The sequence below is a fragment of the Anabas testudineus genome, chromosome 2 (genome assembly GCF_900324465.2).
Source record: "Anabas testudineus chromosome 2, fAnaTes1.2, whole genome shotgun sequence".
Taxonomy (NCBI): Eukaryota; Metazoa; Chordata; class Actinopteri; order Anabantiformes; family Anabantidae; genus Anabas; species Anabas testudineus.
This window is the reverse complement of record NC_046611.1, coordinates 19,303,166-19,309,967: the sequence shown is the minus strand read 5'-3', so window position 1 is coordinate 19,309,967 and position 6,802 is coordinate 19,303,166.

The following is a 6,802-nucleotide window of genomic DNA, read 5'->3' as shown; positions in this document are numbered from 1 at the left end:
ATTATTGCTTGCGATTGCCATCGGTCTGCCTCTACCAGCTTTGCACATGTGAATTTTCAGTTTCTCCTGTCCTCCAGTCTGATTCCCTCAAGCTCTGCTCACATGTCAAAAAGTTTTTTTAAAAGGCTTAAGCCCTGGTTAAACCATCACTATTTAGGCTGCATGCATCAAGTCACTATCGTGTTGAACTATAAATCCAAACACCCTGTTAAAGAGTACGTTTTCACCCCTGTCACAGCCGCATGATGCTACCAGCCGTGTGAATGACTGTCGAGATTGTGAAAGAAATGAGCAGGGCCTGGATTTCAAGAAAATATTTTTTTGTTGTTGTTGTTTTTAAAAGATTTTAATAATTAACTGCTTTGCACATAACTTAAGACACGCTGTCACTGCTGTTCTCCCATTGCTGCATGAAAAAACTTAGCATGTGCCACTGAGGAATGTCCTTGTTTTCCATGAAAACACGAAAAACGTAACTGCAAATTCATTCACATATCAGCCTTTAAGTTGATAAACTTGAACTTATCGATGTCTATACTGTGTCTCTGAAATGTGCGATTTATTGGTGTAAAGTGAAACCAAACTTTTGAGCAGGTTTGTAAACTCTTCAGCTATTTCTCAGTGGATGTGCTGCATCCTCTGCAGACTGTAAAAGGGGCTTTTCTTTTGGACATGATTGCACAAAGTCTACCACAGTTAAGAGCACCCCAGTCCAAAGAAAAAGAAAAACACCTGCTGTTTTAGGGTGGCACACATTGTTCTACACCGTGAACATCTCACTTTGAAAAGTGGGAAGGAATCTTCTATAACCTAGGTGAGTAGAGGCACAATTAGTCTCTGACAAGTTTCCCCACAGGATCCATCACAGTCCAGCTGAGCACAGCTTGCCTCGTCGTGTTCATTGTTTTTGTTTGCCGAGATGTTCTCCGGTGAGCATGGTGAGCATGAGAACCTCACTCCTAGGTGTGTTGTTTCTGTAAAATGCATGCAGTGGCACTCTCAGCGCCCCTAAATTATGCAAAAATATAAACAGTAACTGGGAAGCAACAAACATTTGAGAGTTACACGCATATAAAGGATAAAACACAGACGTATCGTTGTGAAGACACCAGGAGCAAAAGTTTAGAAAACAGGGAGAGAAAAGTAAATGTTTAGATTTTTATTCCTTGAAGGATCTTTGCTAATTTTTAATGACTTTTTGTTTAGTTTTCTGATGTATTGCTGCTTTTCTTTTGTCTGTTTTACTTGTTTATCATCTTCTCACTTTGTTATAATTCTGTGATCCAAGCATCATATTATGTTACAGCTCTTACATATGGTTAACACACAAGACAAAGGTGCACGGAAGAGGAAGAGGAAAGAACAAAAAGACAACAATAAAAGAGCTCACATGGCTCAGTGCTTGTGTTGCATCTTATACTCAGGTATAGTTCAGAGGGTGGTTGTGCACAGTATGTGTGCATGCAAACTTTAACATTTCATTCGGGAGCTAATTCACAAATGAATGACTGAATCAATGTGCATGAATGGATATGTGCATGTGTGCTTGAAGACTTTTTCCAGTTGGCTCAAAAGTTGTGACTGCACACTAGCAACACACGACAAGGAGTATCGTTTTCCTCGCCGTTTCGTTTTAATCTAGTTTTTTAATGTCAGCAGGAATTTACAGTATAAACAAACAAAAACAAAAACAGGTGTGTGTCGCTGATTTCACTGGTTTTCAAATCACTGGTATTCATACACACACTAAGAAATGAACATCAGTACAAAGTGAGTAAACAGTTTTTCTAAATGTATATTTTGGGATTTCTACACAGTGAGTGAACTCAGTTAATAACATGATGTCACCTTTGCTTTAATTTTCTCTGACAGCTTTGCAAATATAAAACTTTCTTGTCTTTATGTTTAACGACTCTTTACGACTCTTATTTTAGTATTTGTGTGTTTTCAGTGTATGAATATCTTTATGAAATCCTTAAAATGCACGTTGTTGTCACAGGAAATATCATTATTGGATCTTGCCAGCTTACCATGAATGTATTGTGGGACAGGAGGAAAATAAAACAGAGAGGCACTGAAAGGGATGTTTGTGCGGAACGAGAGACGGATGCAGGGAAAAGCAAGTAAAAACATGAGATGCAATGAAGCGTGCTACGTGCTAATGATCACACAGGGAGACAAACTGCGAACTCAAGCACTGATGAGAGGGGTTATATGAGGTGAGACAAAAAAAATGTGTTGGCCTTAAAGGAGGTCCGTAAGGAGGAACTTGTCTAGCGGTCGTAGTGAATTTGACACAAGCAAGAGTGGCAGTTGGAGGTGTAAGTTAGATGGATGACTGGAAAATAAAATACACACTTGAACACAATCTTTTCCTAAACCTAACCAAGTCATTTTTGTGGCTGAACATAAACCAAGATGTTGTTATTCCTCATTTATTGTCATAACTATTACAAAGGTCTGGTGCATTATATCACATGATAACAACAACTGATGTCCAGGTCTGTTCCCCCATCCTACCACCAGATAGCCCCAGATTGTCCCTCTGTTACTGGTCCTCCCACTTGCTTGCCCTCTTCCCACCTCCTCTGCCTGCCGCAACTGGACGCTATTTATTCTTCTTACCTCTGCCCAGGGCTCCATCTGCCATTTGCCATTATCATTTTTTTGTCATGCCTGTATGTTACTGAATTTATCCTGTTTTTTCTGCCTGAAATTTGGACATTGCTTTTATCCTTGTCGCTTGCTGTTTAGATAGTTTTGCACTGTTCATCCCCTGCTCTTCCCACCTGGTATTATCCACCTGTCTTCTTCTATTGCATCTGTCCTCCTCCTGTTGGTGTTTAAACACAAAATATGACATACTGAGCGTATTAGCAGAGGGGCCCATTGAATGGTGTGGTTTAACATTTTATTAAGCCACTGGAGGCGTGTGTGCTAAGTGTTGTGGTTGTCTTAAATATTGTCAACACATTGACTGGGAATTGACAAGAGCACTGTGCTGAATGAGTGTCATTTGTTTGCTGGAGATGTCTTGTTGTGCAAGAGGTTGAAAAGTGGGTTAAACCACAAAACAACAAACACATTCGCTATCATTTGAGCTAATGATTAAAAAAGGGGAACAACAGATGTTAAACTGAACAGATGTTACTCAGGTGTCTGTTTGAGTCTGTAAATAATGGTGCAATTTTTTTGTTTGTTCATTGTTGTGATGTTGTGATAGATTCATTCATTGCACATATACAGTGCTGTACTTGAAACCTATTTTAAATACATTAACATTAAAAATGCTGAGATTTCTTGTTGAAAATCAGTCAAAACCAGAGTCAAGGTGACCCAATTGATGAAGATCCAATCCATTTAACTTATTCTTAAAGTGTGTTTCTGTAAACAGTGGCCATTATTTGGCTTCTTATCTCTAAACTGACAATATGAAGATTATTGTTCCGATTATTAAACTTATCTGGATCTCTCTCTCCTCTATTTGCCAAGCTGCAGATGAGGATGCATGGAGCAATTTAGCAGAGATATACGCTCAATTTTCCAATTATAACTGAGTCAGATGAGGGACACGCTAAGGACGTGTCAAACAATGAATTGTTAAAAATGTAGGTGTTTTTACTATTGTTTCTGCTTTGCTAAGTGTTTTCTGGCAACAAAAGGACACTGCAAATTAGCTCATTTATCTTTCGTGACTCCTGTTCAGTGTGTGTTTGCGCAGACCAGTGTTTATCTACAGCTGCTGTAATGGCTGCACTAAAACAAATAGTCTGTTGAGTATTTGTGAGTCAAGGACTGGTCCCTCTAATTTAAAATCATTTACAGGGAACATTAAAATCTGTGCCTCTTCATAACTTCGATGCCTCAAGAGTAGACTTGAAGAAGCAATACGTTCATTCTTGTCTTTTTTTTTTTAGCTTTCTCATTGAATTATAGTTTTAGTGTATTTTGTTTTCAGTCATAGTGTCTTTCCTGAGAAAAAAGCTGATGACATTTGTTGAACTGACAGTTAAAATGCACTTCATTCTACTACCAAACAAAACTTTACTGTATCATGACTCCTGACTTACCCATGAACTGTTTGACATCTGATAAACCGTCAAACATATGGTTTTCCTATGTATGTATGCTGAGTGCACATGACCTGAGGGAAACATGATTTATTTAGACAGATCCTCATGGACAAAATTAACAGATTTTTAATTGGGATGCACCCTAACGCCTAAGTTCACCACTAGTAGAGTGAGTTAGATGTAGATACGCTACAAGTTTGTGTGTGTTTACCTTTTAAACCAATGCTGAAAACACATGTCCATCCAGGTGTCACAAATATCTCAAATCATATTTTATGAGTTATAACAAATTGGACACATAAAACTGAGGATTGTGAGTTTTAAAGGACCCGATTAAAATGCCAGACACACAGAGAATAAGTAAAGGAGTTTATAGTAATGAAATAGATAATTTAATGCAGGAATTAGGCACGGGGATCAAGAAACAAGAGAACGTGTGACAAGGCACAAAGTAGCAACAGTAAACAACCAGAAAACACAGCGGGGTTTAGAGATATAAAGTAAAAACTAAACTAGAATGTCCATAAAAAGGGAATTAACAGAAACAAGGATGAAGTAGCAAACAAAACACAAAAGTCAAAAGACTTAATAACCAGAAAGTCACAACTGAAAACAAATGCTAAACCTGACGCCAAAAACTCACAGTGTTAGGGAGAGCAGGGAAATACAGGAGGGAACACAGCACACAGTCTTTAAAAAGGGCAAGGTCCGGGTCCAAATGTAGGTCAGAAACAAAACAAGAAACAGGGCTGGAGGATAGAGACAGAATCCAAAACAACAATCTGGCAGCATGGTGCTGACTGAGGGCAGCATATGAAGGGAGGCTGGTCCACAGGTGATCCGGTGATTAGGCTGAGTGAGGAGAGGGAGAGCACAGGAGCTGATCATGGTGAGACAGACTGAGAGGGCAGGGACAGGATAATCAACCAGCAGGGGCAAGGCCAGGCAGGGATCGTGACAGAAACGTCTTCACACCAAGCATTGATTGTCCAGTCTGTGGCTGCATTCACACACTCTGTGGAAAAAACACTGAATGTACGGTATACATGTCAAGTGTTGTCTTTGAGGGTATTAACCCAGCCAGCAGCGTGTTTGGTGCATGTATGTCACTAGATCATAGGAGCTCGTCTTGTGTAGTGCTGTGGGATCAAATTTGATAGGCTAACATTTAATTAGTTGGAACATCTCTAAATTTCAGCTTGGATCCTAAAGCATAAGTCCAGCGCGTGTGTTCATTAGTTAGACACGAATGATCCGCACCTAAATACAAAGCATTACATAAGCAGTTTTGAGCTGAGCAGCGTTACGTCTGCCGCTCCAATTTGTAGCATTTATTGCCTGAAGCTTCTCAGGATCATTTGATTAAAATGTGAACATTGTGTTGTGCTGGCAATCTGTCACAACGGTAACATTTTATTATACATGATGAAATACATGACGAAAGGGCATTGCAGTAGTTTCAGATGTCTGGACCTGATAATCAGCTCATGTTTAATCTGTTTGATTACGCAATCTGTGTCTGTGCAAGTGAAAAGGCCACGGTTTAGTCCCTGATGTTTACGAGGGCAATCTAGACAGACACATGCACATATTAACTGCACGCATGTACAATAAACATGCATGTACACAGACACATATGTTTTTATGGAGGTTTTTAAACTGTTATTTCAGTGCTATCTCATCTAAATTAGGACTGTGCTTCTTTTTTGTCATCATATTTGAAGAGGTGTGCATTGTGAGGCAGGAGTAGTTTCAAATAAGTTTTTATTTTCAAACTTTTTCTGCTACTAAAACTTCTAAATTGCTTCAGACTTTAACACCCTAAAGGTGATTGTAATTAATTCCTCGCACAAACTAAGGTTACTCAGAGTAGCTGCCCAGATGTGCATTGAAATGTTTTGCTTGAGTGAGTGTGTGTGTGTGTGTGTGTGTGTTTTGCTGCCCTCGTGGTTGTCATTTGTAATATTCCACTTGAGTGCTCCAAACGCAGTTTTCTCACAAGACGACGGCTGTAATTTGGAGCATTAATCTTCTTCCCTCCCTGTAAATATTGTCGCTGTTAATAATTCACGGATTAATCAACATGTGAAAATGACTAAAAGAGATGAGAACGAAAGTGACACTGAACTCCAGACGCTTTGGGTGAAGAAAACAGGAAATGATTCAGACATAACTTTCGTAAATGACGGTGGCCCAAAGGCCTCAGCACGCACACACACACACACACACACACACACACACACACACACACACACACACACACACACACACACACACACACACACACAAACAAATGTTACCAATTTGACAATGCATGTGCAGCATTTAACATAACAAAAAACAGAAACCGTGCAAGTAGCACCCATAACAATGGAAACTGGATCAGCAATTGCACGCTTCATTATTCTCAACATGGCAGGTGTTGTGGAGCCAATTTGCTTTTCTGTATTTGCGGCAAAGAAAATATATTAACAGACAACACACAGCCACTTCTTCTACTAATGAAAGAGAAACAGTAGCAACTCGAAATACATCCCCCGCGGCATGATCGAATATGCCTTTAATTGCTTTCATAACAGCCTCAGTATTGATAATAGATGTTCTGTAAGCAGCAAAGTGTAAATAATGTCATAATAAAAATATTCCCAGTTCTAAATTGCATAAAAATGTTCAACAAATCTTTATTACTGTGTCAAATCTTCAAATTTCAGGCATGGAAATGGGGTCAA